The sequence below is a fragment of the Leptinotarsa decemlineata genome, unplaced genomic scaffold, assembly GCF_025532065.1.
Source record: "Leptinotarsa decemlineata unplaced genomic scaffold, Ldec_3_MD MMD2_tig00078422_RagTag_RagTag, whole genome shotgun sequence".
NCBI classification, from domain to species: Eukaryota; Metazoa; Arthropoda; class Insecta; order Coleoptera; family Chrysomelidae; genus Leptinotarsa; species Leptinotarsa decemlineata.
Genome location: NW_027412747.1, coordinates 16423422 through 16441341, shown reverse-complemented (window position 1 = coordinate 16441341; position 17920 = coordinate 16423422). Strand labels below are relative to the sequence as shown.

Below are 17920 nucleotides of genomic sequence, written 5' to 3'. Positions count from 1 at the left end.
CATTGATTCCAGTGGCGCATTTGCTTTTTCAGCTGCAGGAAAACCCGGAAAAACCTGCAGCACCACATCATCTGAAGATCTTGATCTAACAATGTCATCTCTCTTATAAAACAAAATGTAGGGCGTCTCTAGAGGCTCCAATAAATTCAATGACAATTAACCGAACTTGTTTTTTAAAATGAAGAGGATAACTGTAAAAAATGAGCAAAACGTTAACTTCATCCTAGTTGCATAAAATTTGGCATATAGATATAAAATTGACGTAGACACAACTTTTTCAAGTAACTTTTTGTTTAATTCGATCTAGAAATGCACATTTTCAATTTAAAAAAAAAGTTGAATTTGACAAACACTGAACCCATATGGTGCGCACTTTAATGGTGACACTGTAAATATATATATATATATATATATATATATATATATATATATATATATATATATATATATATATATATATATATCTATATATATATATACGTATATTTGGACATATACGTCCAAATATATATGTATATATATATATATATATATATATATATATATATATATATATATATATATATATATATATATATATATATATATATATATATATATATATATATATATATATATATATATATATGTGTACAAAAAAGATACATTCCCCCAGATTGATTCTAAACATGAGTATTCCACTAGACACAAAAATAACTTTATTGTATCTTCAACAAAACTCAGAATAACTCAAAATGCCCAAAGCTTCATGGCTCCAAAAATATTCAATTCGATTCCAGAAAAAAACAATAGTGGAAAATTGCTTTTACTACTTAGAACAGTTTTTTGAACATCATTTCTGAGGATTTTTTTATCTGTTATTTATTATTGTTTTTATGTTTTTATGAGGCGTTTACCTTAAATTTGTTGATGGTATTAGCATTTTGCATTAAAATAAAATCATATTCTATTCGATACTACTCTATACAGAATACATCACTTGAACTCCAAATTCCCCCTGTAACTTATTTATTTGAAGTCGATTCTGTTTTTCATTTATTTTGTTTCCAATTTATTTTGTTTTGAGTTTTCAAAGAAATACTTGCCAATAAAATAAATCCGTTTGTTTTCGAAAAATCATAACTAACCTAATGGAAGTCAAAAAGATTTTGGAAAAATATATAAGGCGTTTTTATAAAAAAATTCTGTTTGAAATAGTCTACATCTGTAACTCTTTAGTTTCTTTATTGACTGTTTATATTTCAGGCAACGTTTTCCTTTTTCAATATGAGAATTGTGAAACAACTGTGACAATAAAAATTCTGATGAAAAATAGTTTATTTGTTCAAAATGGTGTTTGTTTTTTTATTACAGGAGGCAATATATACCTCAAATTCATAATGGAGTTCATGAATGAAGTTTATGAAACTCAGTGACATTTATTAGCTTATTTTATAGTTTGTTTTTATATTTGTTTTTTTTCAGATTAGATGGGTGGAATTTTATGAATGTTGAAAATAATTCAAGTATATCTCTACATCGCATGAAGACAATATTATATTCCTATTTTTTGAGAATACGTATTTTTCATTTTCATATATAAATTAACACATGATTTTCTCCATGAGATTTAAAAAAAATCCTACTCACCCGCACTAAATACACTGCGCCAACACTTACGAATGTACTAGGGGACCAGCCAGTGGTTGTTAACTTTGTTGATGAAGATCGGGCCCGCAATATTATATATTCCACGCACCTCTTTCTTTTATACGCGCGAAGATGGTTGACACTTTTTTTGTGTCATCGACCACGAGATTATGGAATATCATCGCGCTTCGCCGATGGCAAAAGGTAAAAAAAGCGATTCCTGCTGAGCTTCTCTGCTGCACACCCTCGGAATTTCGAGTCGATGCGCTTTTTGTGACGAGATTTTCTGGTTTCGTTGAACTCTGTAGATTCCGAGATTGGACTGTTAGTGGCGTCCACGAATACGTAAAAAAGGCAATCTTTGGAAGTCCTCAGAAACAGCTTCCACTTTGATGATTTTTGAAACTAGAAATATTATGAAGCAGAGACATAATATACATACAGGGTGACAATTTGAAAACTTACTGAGCAACCGAATAAAATACAGGGCGTTCCAACGGAAACTTAACCCCCCTGTAAGTCAGAAACGGACGTGAAATCGAAAATTTCAAAGAACACGTCAATTTTTATTTCTAGGGAGACTAATTCTTATATGGAAATCATACTCGAAACTTCACCCCTCTGCGGTCAGCAACTACCCCCCTATTTTTCAAATGGCATTGGGGGTCAGGTGATACATCATTTGAAAGGTCTTCTGTCTTTCTATTACTTTTGTAATTTTTTTCGAAATTGGTTCATTCGTTATTGAGGAATTGAATGTTGAAACGAATGTTGAATCAACGGATAAAGTGTTGAAAATGACCTCAATCTAGTTCTATACAACAATACAGTCTACTTTCGAAAGCGTTCCTTACATTATTGGACATGTCCGGAGTCAGAAATCGGCATTCCCGAACAATTATCTGTCGCAGGACTTCTAGATTTGTAGAATTTATTTCATTAGTAGTAAACATTTTGAAATGGATGACACTCTTAGTTTCCTCTGCACTGGTAGTTTTTGTTGTATCTAGTTGTCGCAGAACAAAAAATAGATAGTTTGCCACTGTCACTTCTTCACGAATTATTATTCAGCCATTCTTGTTCATTGTGTTTCAACATGGTTTATTCTACTGAAGAAAGAATATTAATTGCTGCAACCCATTATCGAAATAATGAATGTACTGAAGCTGCTGCAAGAATTTATAATACGAATTGTTAGGTTGGTAACATCTCTGCAACTAATAACCTCAAGCTGGTTGTTATATCCTGTTCCTATTCTGAATATTGTTGTTGTATAGTGTGTGTATGAAATTCAACAAACCCTCAGAATTCGACGTCAATGCGGATAACATCTCCGAGAGCTTTAGAAGATTCCGGACTGAAGTAGAAGTTTATTTTGTAGCCACAGAGACTGAAAAAAAAATCACGAGAGGTCCTAGTAGCGACGCTGAAACACTTATTGGGATCCAATGGATTAAAACTTTACTCCACAATAACATTAGAGCCAGGTACAGAAACAGTTAATTCAGTTCTGGATATTCTTGAAAAGCATTGCACCTCACGAAAAAATGAGACAATGGTGGTTTATAAATTTTTTGGTAGGAAACAAGCAGCAAATTAACCATTTGAATCCTATTTTACGGATCTAAAATCACTAGTACTACCTTGTGAATTTGGTGAACAAGAAGAAAAATTGTTGAAATCCCAAATAATCCTTGGACTATATGACAAAAGTACTCAAGGAAGACTTTTGAGAGAAAAAAAATTGGAAAAAACAGTTAATTTTTGTAAAACAGTCGAGATGGTAGAGATCAACATTGAAATTTTAAAAGCATCACCTCCAGTGAAGACACTGATTGAAAGTCCAACAGAGATACTCGAAGTGAATCGGAAGCCACAAATAAAAAGACCACAAGAATACCGGGATCGTTAGGATAATTTATATGCTTATGATCGCTATGGCTTCAATCATGCTGAAGGGCGATGCCCAGCATTTAGTAAACAGTGTTCCTCCTGTAGAAATTACAATCATTTTGCAAAAAAATGCACCGGAAATAAGCGTAATAAAGGCATTCAACAAGCTAATGAAGTGGTAGAGTTAGTGATGATGTTTTTAAGCTAGATTCTTCGAACCTGTGTGCCTGTGATTCTATCATACATGGGAAAAATGAATGGCTCGCTTTGCTCAAAATTAACGATCAAGCGATTGAATTTAAACTCGATACTGGATCCCAAGTTAATGTTATAACAATTACTGCTCTTCAGAAATTGGATGCCGACCTAAATATAAGAAAAACTGATGTACTTCCTGAATCCCTTGGTGGATTTGTTGTTTAACCCCGATCGGCTGTGTTAATCTTGATGTTCAAAAAGATGATGTGAAAATAAATGCCCCGTTCATGGTTGTAAATGATGACAGAACACCACTACTGGGACTACGCTCCTGTGTTGAACTTGGACTTCTTCGTCGGATAGACCAGGTTACTGTCCCAGTTGATGACTTTATCAAACAGAATCAGGAACGATTTTGATGAAACTGTTGATGTCTCAAATAATGTAAACATAGATAGAGCTGTTGAAGATTTAAATAATTCTAGTTGTTCCTTGCCAATGGATTTACCTGACTTTATTACAACTAGATTTATTACAACTTCCAACCACCTATTTGAGTATTTTTGCAACATTTATCACATGATAGTTTGATCAAATTCAGTAATTATATTAATTCTAGATATATGAACTGATGATTGAATAAACTAGAAATTATTCAATGTCATCGTCGGTTTGTGAAATTTATGACTTGCTTATTTTGTGGAAATTCATGCTCACTTTAATGAAACGAATGAAAACACACGGAGCCTTGTATAAGGTGAACATCTACAATGTATGCAAGAATCAAAACACAAGATCTATGACTACATAGAGAGAAAATTCGAACATTTCTTATTTTCAAACTCAAAAAATGATGATGATGAAGACACAACTATGTGTTTTTACACCTATCTTCTAGTCTTATAGCTTTTAGGAGCAAATGCTCGAAAATAGAAAACGCCCCACTTCTATTATTGAGAGCATTATCTTTTTGGGTCGGCAGAATATTTCATTAAGAGGACATAGAGACAGTGGAACTATTGAGTTAAAAAGTTCTGAAACTGAAGATATTGATATAGATGTAGAATCTTCACCTACTGCGAATGAAGGGAATTTTAGAGAACTCTTACGTTTTCGCGTCGAAAGTGGAGACACCGTACTGAAAGTACATTTAAAAAACTCATCTTCAAAAGCAACGTACGTCAGCTAAAAACTCTAATTCTAACTACTATTTTGAAGAGGATTACAGATTGTATTATTTGATGAAACTACAGACGTTAGCTATATCTCACAAATGTTTGTCATACTCAGGTATGTTTCAAAAAATCAAATTTTCGAAGATTTTGTCGGTTTTATGAATTGTTACGCCCCTAATTACAATGAACCTTCGGTAGAATCAGTTATAATAATAATAATAATGTTTATTTAGATTCAAATCACAAAAGGAAATAATTAAAGTAATAAATACAGTTGAATAAACATTGTAGAAACCACAGAAGTATCGGATATTGCTTGTATGTGGTGAAAGGGAGATCCAGATGAAAAAAAATGAATATATGATAAATATCAAAGTATGAGAATTAATTATATATAAAGGGGATTTGCACATGAAAATAAACTGTTTAATATATGAAATTGAAAACACATTAAATAACATAAAATCACAAATATAAAAAAGTATAAATATAAAAAGTTGTCAGTTTTGACATATAATATTATTTGAAAATAAAATCATACAAACATAAAACTGAATTGACAGTTAAGTATGAAATCACAATTGTAAAATACGTGTACTAGTTATAATATATAAAAACATGTTGATGAAAATGGATTTGATATATATTTACAAAACGATAGTGCCCATATATACACATATATACATACATATATATATATATATATATATATATATATATATATATATATATATATATATATATATATACAGGGTGTCCCTGGACTTCCTCTTTTCCTCTCGGGAATGTATAGATGGGGTCAAAATATCACCAGTACTTCATATAACTTTTTTTCCTAAAAGTCTTCGTAACCAAGTTACGGGCCCTCGAAGTTACAAAATGAAAAATGTTTTTCTTTGATAACTTTTCAAGTGAATATTCAAAATCATCCAAATTTTGGTAATTGACTAAACAAATGAATTCCGTCGATGAGCTTTCATGCAGGAGTCAGTTGTTTTGCTACAAAGTCAGGAACGGACTACCTCCGATGGTCCACACCCCAAAACTTTGAAATGACAGATATTTTTCAATATTTTTCAACAAAATAAGGTTACTTGGACAATTTTATGAATAAAAGTACTCGTGTGGAAAGTCGATCGGAGCAACGAGTCTTGATAAAAATGTAGTTCTACTCGACGACATCAAACCCCCTCGTCCACTATTATTTGAAATGAATAATTATCAAAGCAGAAATAATAATGATAACGTTAATTCAACAACATTTATAACAGGAATAATACAAAGTATGCTAAAATGAAGTCGTAAACAAAAAGTACAGTACCTATATGGAAGTTTAAGTCACAATTGTGATAGCAGATATTTTTTCAAAAGAAATATCAAGTTCTGTAGATTCGTGGTGTTTTTAAACTAACAAGCTACTCTACTATGAAATATCGAATTCATTCCATATTTTGTATGTACATAATACGTGTGGAATAATCACGTTTCGTGTTGATCAGTTATCTGAATCTCATGAAACTCAACATTCGAATGTTTCAAATTCTTCTTCACAGCTAAACTGTTGAGGAGTTTCACTGATAATTATAATTTTATGGGAGAAATTTTTTAACATGAATCTAAATTTAGCTGAAAAAACGCACATCGGAAAAAATATTTACTATACTAATAAAAAGCAAACGAATGAACTACAAAAACGGCTGCACATGATCAGGTGAAAAATATCCAGGGAATAATTATGTTCCATTTCTTTCATAGATGTTGACAAAAAAACCTTTTAGAAAGTTTTGATAAAAAATGAGAAACTGGAATGCGATTTTGTTTTGTTGAGTGGTGCGTTGTCATATGACTATCATTGTATTGTCAATATTCTATAGGATATTTTGAATTTTTTTGATATGGCCGAACAGTTTACATTCAATGAATATGCAGATATGCATGTATTTTATGGACGAGCATTTTGTAATGCTGCAGAAGCTCGTCGTCTGTATTCCGAGCATTTTCCCAATCGAACGGTACCGTCAAGAGAAACATTCGAGCGTGTCGATCGCAGCTTGAGGGAGACAGGTATGTAATAATTGATAATTAATTTGAGCACGTTGTTTTATTTCGATATTATTGTAGGTACAGTTTTGCCAAAACGAGGTGGTGAGGGCGCTCCTAGGACTGTACGTACCGTTGTATTGGAGGAAAATATTTTGGAAGCCGTCGCTGATGATCCTTCAATGAGCATCAGAAATCTATCAGAACAGTTCCATACATCCAAGTCCACTATTTATAGAATAATTAGGGAACAACTGCTCCACCCATTTCACATCCAGAAGGTACATGCCATGACACCTCAAGATTTTCCAGCACGACTGGAATATGCCAATTGGTTCATGGATAGGCAAAGAGAGGATATGACTTTTATTAATCGAGTTTTATTCACTGATGAAGCAGGTTTCAGTAGAGATGGAGTTACCAACTCTCATAATCTCCATATATGGGCCGAAGAAAATCCCCATGGGATATTGCAAACCAAACACCAACGGAAATTCAACGTGAATGTTTGGGCTGGTATCATAGGAAACCATCTTATAGGACCATTCTTTCTACAGGACCGATTGAATGGAGAACGTTATTTTGAGTTCATTCAGAACGATTTGAATGGACTTTTGGAACATGTTCCATTGTAAACCCGAAGAGATATGTGGTTTATGCATGATGGCGCTCCTCCTCATTTTAGTTTGATTGTGCGTGACCATCTGAACCATATTATCCACAATAGATGGATTGGTAGAGGTGGGCCATATTCATGGCCATCGCGGTCTCCGGATTTAAATCCATTGGATTTCTTTCTGTGGGGGCATCTAAAAAGCCTTGTTTACGCTACACCTATTCACACAAGAGATGCATTGTTGAATAGAATAACATTACATTGTGAAGCCATACGAAACGACCCTGGAATGCTATTTCAAGTACAGAGAGGGTGTCTTCGCAGACTAAGAAAATGTATAGAGAGAGAAGGTGGTCATATCGAGCAGTTTCTGTAGCGGATTTTTCATTTCTGTTTGCTCTTGAGGCTCTTGAGTTTCGTTAGTTTAACGTGTTTGCATTATAAAAATTCGTTATGAACATTTTACCTATCATTTCCATTTTCCTTAAAAACTAATATTTTCGAATAATGGTAGACATCTCAGGATAAATGTTGTTGAATTAACGTTAACATTATTATTTCTGCTTTGATAATTATTCATTTCAAATAATGTTGGACGAGCGGGTTTGATGTCGTCGAGTGAAACTACATTTTTATCAAGACTCGTTGCTCCGATCGACTTTCCACACAAGTACTTTTATTCATAAAATTGTCCAAGTAACCTTAATTTGTTGAAAAATATTGAAAAATATCTGTCATTTCAAAGTTTTGGGGTGTGGACCATCGGGGGTAGTCCGTTCCTGACTTTGTAGCAAAACAACTGACTCCTGCATGAAATCTCATCGAAGGAATTCATTTGTTTAGTCAATTACCAAAATTTGGATGATTTTGAATATTCACTTGAAAAGTTATCAAAGAAAAACATTTTTCATTTTGTAACTTCGAGGGCCCGTTACTTGGTAACGAAGAATTTTAGGAAAAAAAGTTATATGAAGTATTGGTGATATTTTGACCCCATCTATACATTCCCGAGAGGAAAAGAGGAAATCCAGGGACACCCTGTATATATATATATATATATATATATATATATATATATATATATATATATATATATATATATATATGAGCACATATGAATTGTAAGTGGACAATATGCCGTGAAGTTAATGAAATCTTTGAATTTGAATATGGATCATTGTGTGGGAATTGGTACCGATGGGTGCAATTCAAAGTTGGTTGAACAGACAAGCGCCATTAAAGAATTGCAACAGGAATTGAAAAATGCTCTGAAGTGCCTATGCAGTAATCACGTATTGAATTTATCTATTTCGAAGAGTTCATGAAAGAAGTCATCACCTTTTTCAATTCATCTACTAAGAGACACAGTGTTCTATTGCTCGTCAATGGAAATAAATTAAAAAAGTTATGTGATACAAGGTGGGTTGATATATCATTGAATCCCTTGATTTGATATCTAATTGGAGAGATAATCCGCATCTAAAGCTGCTTGTCTGAAATTATCACTTATTTCTACGAGGGTTGCCTTTTATATTTCGGGATTAGAGAACAAAAACAACTAATAATCATCGAATATCACTTTATTGTTTTTCAAAATATTCCCCATGAAGAGCTATACACTTTTGCATTCGTCTGAACCAATTGTCGAAGCACTTTTGCCACTCTGGTTGATGTATCTCCAAAACATGCATTCTGAATGCCGCAACCGCTTCTTCAGGTGTCGAAAAACGTTGACCTCTCAGTTTGTTTTTTACGTGCGGTAATAAAAAGAAGTCATTCGGTGCCAAATCGGTACTATACGGCGGATGACTCATCAAATCGATGTTTTGGGTGCTCAAAAATGCAGTTGTTTGAGCCGATGTCTGAGAGATCGCATTGTCGTGGTAAAGAGTGATCCGTCTTCGGCGGTTGGTTTTCCTGATTTCTTGGAAGACAACTGGCAAACTAATGGTTGTTACCACTCAGAATTGACTGTTCTGCGTTGTTCCAGTGGTACGGTTGCGACATGTCCAGTTTTTCTGAAAAAAAACAGGCGACCATTAGCTTGGAAGTGCTCGTGCGCGTGTTGGATTTGGCTCTTCTTGAAACACACATACGGTTGACTGCTGTTTACTTTCGGGCTCATATGCGTAAATCTACGATTCATCACCTGTCACGATGTCATAGACGTGTTTCGAAGCATCGCGATTGTATTTTTTGAGCATTTCCTTCGACCAATCGACACGAGCCAACGCGAACAAATTTTTTGGACAGTCAAATATTTATGCAATATTGAATGTATGCTGGTCCCATTAATGCCTGAAGTTGTCTCAATCTCACGATAGGTCACATGACGATCTTGCAATATCAGTTTGCGCACAGCATCAATGGATTTCGGAACAACAACTGATTTTGGACGACCTTCACGAAATTCGTCTTGCAGTAAACTACCACGATTAATTCCATCATATCATCAATAAACATTGGTCCTTGATGAAGCTTCATCGCCAAAAGGTGGATTAAGTTCATCCTTGCAGTGTTGCTGAGTTAATCCTCGAAAGTTGTACCCGAAAAATAAAAGGCAACCTATCGTAAGTTGTTTATCAGAAGTATCACGACTCACAGTAAACTTGAGTAAAATTTTGCATGCTGAAACCATCGATATTTGTACGCTGAGAAGATCATTATGGATGTTTTACAAACATTGCAATATAAAAGAGAGAAATGTGGCGACAATTTCAATGGTGGTAGGTAAACAAACCATGAGACCGAATATACAATGTAATGGTCATGATGATTATTATAGAATCACTGTCTATTTTCCTGTTCTTGATTGTGTTATAGAGGATTTCAAATTCAGATTCAACAATGAAGCTGTGTTCTATTTTTCAAATGTTGTACCTTCCATCTGCTTGGAACATTCACATGTACAGCTGGAAATCTGTAAAAACAATTTGCTAGCATTTTTATCCCAATTAACTGCAAGTGAATCTGAAACTTCTTTGCCGTAGATTAACTTCAGAACTGGAAATGGATAAATGAGTTGAAGGATTGTCATGAAATATCTGATACTGGAATCGATTCATTATTGCGGTGTGATGAAAATATATAGCATTTGATTTATACTATTTCACAAATTCAAGTGACATTACCAGTATATCTGTCGCTTCTGCAGAACACAGTTTCTCGTCTTTGAGAAGACTGAAAACCTATATCAGATGAACCATGTCGGACACTCGTTTAACAGTACTTGTCTTGCTAAATATTCATCGAAATATAAAAATTAATATTATTAATATTATAGACAGATATAGCGCTAAAAAAAAGAAATTTGGAATTTAGAATTTAATACTTTTCATCTATCATAACCTGTTTTTGTTATTTTGTCTGTTTTGTCATGTTTATACATTTTTAGTTATACATTCCCTCATTTTTGAGTTATTGTTTTGTTTTGAAGGTTATTCTGTTCATTTATTTATATCTCCAAAGAATTGAATACGAACGCCTTGGTGTTACTCAACTTTTACTTTTCAAAATGTATATGAACCCTTCATAGTAAATATTGGGCCCGAAATGGGTGATTACCCCTACCCCATGGATTTACCCTAGGCACGAGATTGAATCCTACACACATGTAATGAAGGGAGAAAATTGAATTTGTTAGAACTCATGGAAACTAATGAATCAATTATGATCCCGAAATATATAACCTTTGACAACCCCGGTAATTTCTATAATCAACAGTGTTGAATTTTCATAGTTGGCATCCCTGTCTATTTAATTTCCTCCCCATCCAGCTTACCCATAAACTCCCCATGTAACCACGTTCTCAGATTTCAAGTATAATTGTTAGTTTTTTTACTTGATAATGGGATAAAACCCGAAACCGATCGTAAAAATGAAATCTAGTGGAAATTAGAGGAAAGTGTTCATTTATTTGAAGTTATCGTTGGTAATAGTTCCAACAATGGAAGCAAAACACATTCTTCAATACACATTTCAAGAAAAATCATCAGTCTGCCACATGCCCATCACGTCCTCTAGTTTCCTGTTTTTGAATAATTCATATCCTAGTCTCAACAGTTCCAATAACTTCATAATTTCTCTTGAGTCTCATATTTTTATCTGAAAGAATGCGAAAATATAACTGTGAACTCAAAGAAGATCAGTAACAGAGTTTTATGATACATGAAGAAAGACAAATTTTACTTGCATGTGGTGTATTATCGGAACACTTAATATTCATTCTTCGTATCCCAATTGCTTAGTCACATAGTAATAACAATGATGTGGTGAATTTTTATCGGTTGGTATATCTAATGAAGGTTCTTCCTTCAATGAAAACCTTTGTTCAACTTGAGGGATGGCAATGTACATTATGAATGAAATCTATCACAATGTAAAAAATGTAAAATAATATGAAATTATTTTCCAGAGTGATGGAATGGGGGGTCATACCGGACGTATTGATAACGCTGACTTCTTGTAATTTCATCAAAAAACTCTCCTAGCATTTGCGCTTGAAATTTTATACTCCTGGTAACTGAAGATTTCGATATCTTTAAATCTCTTTTTATTTCCCTAACCTCATTTCAGAATTTTTCATCATTGCAAGAGTTATAGCTGAAGAGTAGAGAAACTCATATACAGGGTGTTCCATTCAAGCATCTTGTATGAAAATAAATGACAATCAGACCATTACACATCAATTTTTGATAAAACCGTATCGTTTGGATACAGTGAAGATAATGTTCTGGAGAAAATATCTAACAGTTTTCGGATTCAAGAGTATATGAAAATTTTTGCTTGAATAATTGCAATTTTAGAGTTCCGAACAATGAATAACCATCAGTTATTTGATTTTTCCATTACATTTTGTCATACAATCTTAGTTCAGCAATATAGAGAACAAACAGACAACAAAATTATTATTTCTTGGGAGCCAGAATACGCACGATGCTATTTCATCATTTCTGATTAAAGTTTATTTTGAGATAAATGTCGGTGAAAATATTGCCGCAATATTTTGTGATCTGTCAAAGGCATTTGACTGCGTTGATTACAACTTTCAGAAAAAGGGTAATCAATTCTGGAGTTCCACAAGGTTCTGTGTTAGGTCCAATTCTTTTTTTATTATATATTAATGACCTCACCAAGCTTAATATTTTTGGGGGTTTACCTAATTTGCAGATGACACTACCATACTTTGGAATAATAAAAACACTTGTGAGTTGCACAAAATAATCTCTGCCGACTTGAAGAAAGTTAAAGATTGATGTGATTCAAATATGTTATCTTTTAACTTAACTAAAACAAATTTAGTATCATTTAGATGCTCAATCAACGAACTTTTTTTTGAAGACAGATCACTGGAATCTAAAAATAACACTAAATTTCTAGGAGCGTTCATTGACCAAAATTTAAAATTTGTGGATCATGTTAAACAACTTACTAGAAAAGTATTCTCTGGCTGTTATGTGGTAAGAGCGATTTATAAAGAATTATGGTTCAGCACCTTTTGGCGTACTATGTACTCATAGATTCTCACTTACGATACGGAATACCGTTTTGGGGAGCATGCAGTCTAACTTCATTACAAAATCTACTAATTTTACAGAAAAGGGTAATAAGGTATATAGGAAACCTCAAACCAAGAGACTTCTGTAAAACCTTCTGCATTATTTATACTGGAATCTGTGTGTTTAATAAATAAGCATATACTGAATTTTTCAGCATCCTCTTTCCATTATAACACCTGAAATAGCAGACACACTCTGAAACTAACTGTGCCAACTAAAAACATCACCAGAGACTCCATACTTTACAACGGTGGAAAAATGTACAATCATTTGCCTATACACATATGATCTGCCAATATGAATGACTTCCAATTCAGGAAGTTAGTCAAAGAATTTCTATCTGATAGACCTTATCATACTTTGGATGAATATTTTAACGGTAGCTTTTAACTGACTTACTCATATTTTTTATCTTTATTTATTAAGGAGCTCCTAAGTTGTTACTTTTTATGTCTAGTGTTTTATAAACTTGACTTTTACTTTTTTATATATACATATCTTTTATATTCTCCATTTTATTATAGTTTGTACCCAAACACCATTTTTATTTTAATTTCATTTAGTATGTATTGCATTTTTTAAGAGTTTGCTACCCAAGCTTTGTCTACAAGATTATGTCTTATGAAAATAACGCACATTATTATTATTATTAGAATATCCAATATATCACCTAACCAGATCAAGAATATGAATTCACGAAAAATATGTGAAAACAAACTGATTGAAAGGATCAAAAAACAGCCAACAGTAATTAATGATTTGATAAACAAAAAGAATAGCTGTAGTAGTAGTAGTAGACTTTATTTTAGGAATCCTAATATACAATATATAGTTACATATATGAATAATTTATATATGTATATAATTTCACAGTGCGTCATTTATTACAATTTGATATATTCTAATGATAATTTTTTGAATACTTTTAAAGAATTTACATGTTTTATTCCAACAGGTAACTTATTGAAACTATCTAGACCTTTAGAGAACAATGAATTCATTCCACACTGTTTGTTCGGGATCTATAAAATGTATTATATGTTCTTGTGTTATATGAATGAATGTCACTATTTCGAACTAAATATCTTCTAAGAAGAAGATATTTAGAATAGAAATCATGTTCAAGTAATACAGTCTTTTATGTAATGGCTGCCACTGTAGAGTATTCAACATAGATTTAATAGGGGTATACTGGTTGCATCTCAAAATGATTCTCATACCTGGATTTTGTAGTTTCTGCAACTGTCCCATTTGATTTTGGTTGAATAGATACATCAGTGTGGCACAGTAGTCAGAGTGTGGCCTTATTATGCAGTTGTAACATGTTGGTCTAGCAAAATTTGATAAAGATTTAGAAATTCTAGAGAAAAAATACATTTTCTTTGATATCTTTCTAATGGTATATTCGGCATGCTTATTCAAATTCAATTGATGGTCTATAATGAATCCTAGGTACTTAATTTCATTTACAATTGTGAGTTGATTATTGAATATGCTGATATTAACGTCGTCAGTATCGATCTTTCTTTGATTCGAATTTGTTGTAACAATCATTGCTTTAGATTCATTGATATTCAATTAGAGTTTATTCACTTGTAGATATAATTCAATGTTCTTTAAAGATATATTGATATTTTGTACAGCTTCTTCCAAATCACAGTTTTCCGTATATACAAGGGTATATAAATAAATAATGAATAGCAGTGGTCCCAAAACACTACCTTGTCGTACACCTATGTCATTTATAATTTGATCTGATATTACATCACAAATTTTAGTCCTTTGACTTCTTTGCTCAAGATAACTATCTAACGAGTTTAAAGCTTTTCCTGTTACACCATAATACTTCAGTTTAATAATTAAAGTTTTCCTATTAATTGTTTCAAAGGCACGCTTGAGATCTAGAAATATAGCAACAATATATTCTTTCTTATCAATACTTTTTTTCCACTCTGTGACTGTTAGTTGTAATGCTGTTTCGCATGAGTGATTCTTACGAAAACCAGACTGATTTTCGATGAATAAATTATTTTCATTGAAGTATGTAACTAGTTGTTCATATACTGCCAGTACCAGTACTTTTTCAAGCGTTGAAAGACTGTTTATTGGACGAAAATACATCACTTGTATTATTTATTTTCGGAATTGGAGTCACTGTACTAACTTTGTACTGATTTGGAAACAGTCCCGTGTACAAGGAAGTATTTATAAAGTTCAATATTATATGCCCAGACACATCGAAAGTTTCTTTTGAGAGTTTACTATTTATAATTTCACTTTTACTTACTTTATCAAGAGATAAAATTATCTTACGTAAAGGTATCATGTTTATTTTTTTGAATTGACTCAACCTACTGTTTATGGGTTCATAGTTATTCGGTGTCCATATCTCATCACAATATATACTATTTTCTATCTCAATTCCACTGATTACAAAATATTCATTGAAATTATGGGCAATCTCTATTGGATTATCACATATTTTTTTACCATTACTATTTTCAATCATAATTCTCTTTATATTATGTGATTCTACTGGTTTAACTAGTTGTTTTAGACATTTCCACATAATTTTTGGATCATTTTCATTTTCATCAATTTTATTTTCAAAATATATTTTTTCTTTTTCTTTTAGAGTATTAACATAGGTGTTTCGTGAGTATTTATATTGTTGCCATTTTTGTTCTATTTTTTTTGTTCTCTTTTGTTCATTCAAATATTATTTTATTGTTTCTGATAATTTTACAAAATATACAGGTCAAACATAATATCAAAAGAAAAATCCTCTCAGGTATCTCAAAGGAGCGAGGTTTCTTCCTTTTCATAAAAGAGGACGAATGCCTCTTCACTCATAGGCGATTTTGCTGAAATTGGTGACACGTGTGAATCATTGTATTCGAGTCACGTGCCAGTGTAGAACAGTCTGCAGTATGCCGTGCAATGTCGTGTTAGTAGACCCACTGTAATTCGAAATTGCATATAGACTATAACGACAAGGAGTCATATTGTCTGCTGCATAATTGTTCGTGTCTGATCCATCGAGAGAAAATTCGATGGCAACATTCAACTTGCCTCTAAATATTTCCGTTAGAGAGAGTATTTAAAATGTATTACTAAAATACGGGATTGATAGAGACTTTGTGCATTTTCTTTTTTTCTTGCGACCGAACACGTCGGTTTTTCTGGTCCATCCAAAGTTTCCTCTCTTGTGCAGGAATCCAAGCATTGTGACAAACTCAATTGGTCAATTCTTAGTGAAATGGGGAGGGACAAATCCCAGAAAGGATCGAAGGTTACTGATGAGTGTCCACAGAGTGTGCACTTCATTGTGGATTTTAATTGACCCACGAAATTATCTACAATCTCAGAGTTATTTATAATCAAATAGCACTCTTGTGCTTTTTTGCTATCGCTCAATTCTCCGTTAAGATTGGTTTAGGTTTCTCAATAATTCTATTAACGTTATCATGTGAACCTTTGTCCTCGAAAAAAAATCCATACTTGTTTATTTTTATTTTTGTAAACGCTGTCATGCATCATAACAGGGTTTACAGTGTTACTATAAGAAATAAACCACAACATATCTTAATGTTTTCCTTCTCGTATGATATCATTTGCAATGCAGGTTTCGATATTATTTTTGGTAAAATATTTTTAATAGGACAGGACACATTGAAGCATCATGAAATTTGATCTAGAAAATAAGAAAAACGAGTGGTCTTATTCTGGTAGTATAATTATGTACAGTCGACAAATAACTGGTATGTTCGAGACTCCATAATGTTTTGGGAAAACAGCTAAAGCTTCGTCAAACTTTTGACACACAAGTCCTCATCCTCAATGGCACCACTACTCAAACAGAAGTCAGAAGTTGGCCTAAGTAGTCAGCTACATTTGGTTGAATTACAGAAGTTTCAAGAAGCAAGTGAAATATATTCAAATTTCTCGTTCAACTTGGAGACGCTTCATGAAAAATCTCCCCTGTGGAAAGTTCCATTAATAGTTTTTCAATAAATACACTATATGCGGTTAAATTCACATTCAATACCAATAAAAAAGTCGTTTATTTTCAAACACTATTCACAATTGTTGTTGTCACTACTGTTTCAAGTTTCTTATCGTAAAGTCGTTAGGTAATATTATCACATAAGGAACAAATCAGTAATAAATGAATATTAGAATCTCACAACTAGTAACAAATGAATATTAGAATCAGTGGTATCGAAAAAATGCTTTTCATGAATTTTTTGTGAACTTCATCTCCATGATTCAAAGTCGCCCAAATACTATCGATCTGATTCGTATCTATATCAGCTTTCACAATAGGTTCAAATTCTTCAAAACTCATCGAAATATCAGTTTTGAGTTCTCAACCTATGAAATCGTTGTTCCACAAGTAATGTGGCAATTTGGTTCCAAGTTATCTCAAGTTTGGTTCCAAGTTATTACTCATTATGCGTTACTCAGTTCTACATTCTTCAATTTTTTTTATTAATGCTTCGTACAATGTTAACGATGGTGAATATGTACGATATGATTTTTTTTATATAACAACTGTGGTTAGAAGATTCATCTGATAGAGTAGTCAACGCAGTCTTCTTAAAAAGTCAGATTCAGAATTTGATTTATGGGTCATGCGCATCAAGACGCCTAGGAGTTCCTTCGTTATCTTTTAGGACCTAAAACAACGTGGTGGTGGTGTTAGATGTTGCCTGGCAATGCTAGGTCTTCTAAATGAAACCACAAATATGCGGTTAGCTCCTGTTGGTGACACCGTGCATATGTGATGTTTTTAATTTTTTTGTTGGCTA

General features: G+C 32.8%; 1 protein-coding gene across 1 annotated transcript in view; it reads right to left on the bottom strand.

Moving 5' to 3' along the window:
• Cht5 (Chitinase 5) overlaps positions 1–1774 on the bottom strand; it is a 28179-nt gene extending 26405 nt beyond the window's left edge. The window contains exon 1 of the mRNA XM_074186487.1: positions 1630–1774. The gene's annotated coding sequence lies outside the window, so the exon portion shown is untranslated. The remainder of the gene's footprint in view (positions 1–1629) is intronic.
• Positions 1775–17920: the final 16146 nt, after the last annotated feature.